Genomic DNA, 880 nt, shown 5'->3' on the forward strand with positions numbered 1-880 from the left:
CAGTGGGATGGCCGTGAGTTCTCGGTGGATCTGATAGGATTGCCGATGGCCAACTTGGAGGTTATTCTGGGCATGGATTGGCTGTCCAGAAATTGTGTGATGATTGACTGTTGTGCCAAGCGTGTAGTGTTGTCTCCGTGTGATTCCACAGCCAGTTCCTCGCCGTACATTTCGTTGCTGCAGGCTAGGAGAGCCTTGAGAGCAGGGGCTTTCAGTTATGTCATGTTGGGAGGTTTGGTGAGTGGTACACAGGAGGACATCACCGGCATTCCTGTGGTGAGGGAATTCCTCGAGGTGTTTCCTGAGGATATTCCTGAGTTTCCGCCACAGAGGGAGATAGAGTTCTCCATAGATCTGTTGCCTGGTGTGGGGCCGATCTCTTTAGCTCCATACCGGATGTCGCCACCGGAGTTGGCAGAGCTGAAGAAGCATATTGAGGATCTTTCAGCGAAAGACTTCATTAGACCGAGTGTGACTCCTTGGGGAGCACCGGTTATCTTCGTGAAGAAGAAGGACGGGACAATGCGATTGTGCACCGACTACAGGCAGCTGAACAAGGTGACAATCAAGAACAAGTATCCTCTTCCTCGGATTGATGATCTGTTGGATCAGCTCAGGGGTGCTTGTGTGTATTCCAAGATTGATCTCCGGTCCGGATACCATCAGATTCGGGTGAAGCCGGAGGATGTCCCGAAGACCGCATTTCGCTCGAGATATGGTCATTTTGAGTACTTGGTGATTCCGTTCGGTCTCACCAATGCACCTGCTGTGTTCATGGATTACATGAACAGGATTTTCCAGCCGTACCTGGATCAGTTTGTGATCGTCTTCATTGACGATATTTTGATTTACTCCAAGACGGAGGAAGAGCATATGGAGC

Source organism: Gastrolobium bilobum, unplaced genomic scaffold (assembly GCF_033153095.1).
Source record: "Gastrolobium bilobum isolate Gb01-03AN ecotype WA unplaced genomic scaffold, APGP_CSIRO_Gbil_v1 utg47910, whole genome shotgun sequence".
Taxonomy (NCBI): domain Eukaryota; kingdom Viridiplantae; phylum Streptophyta; class Magnoliopsida; order Fabales; family Fabaceae; genus Gastrolobium; species Gastrolobium bilobum.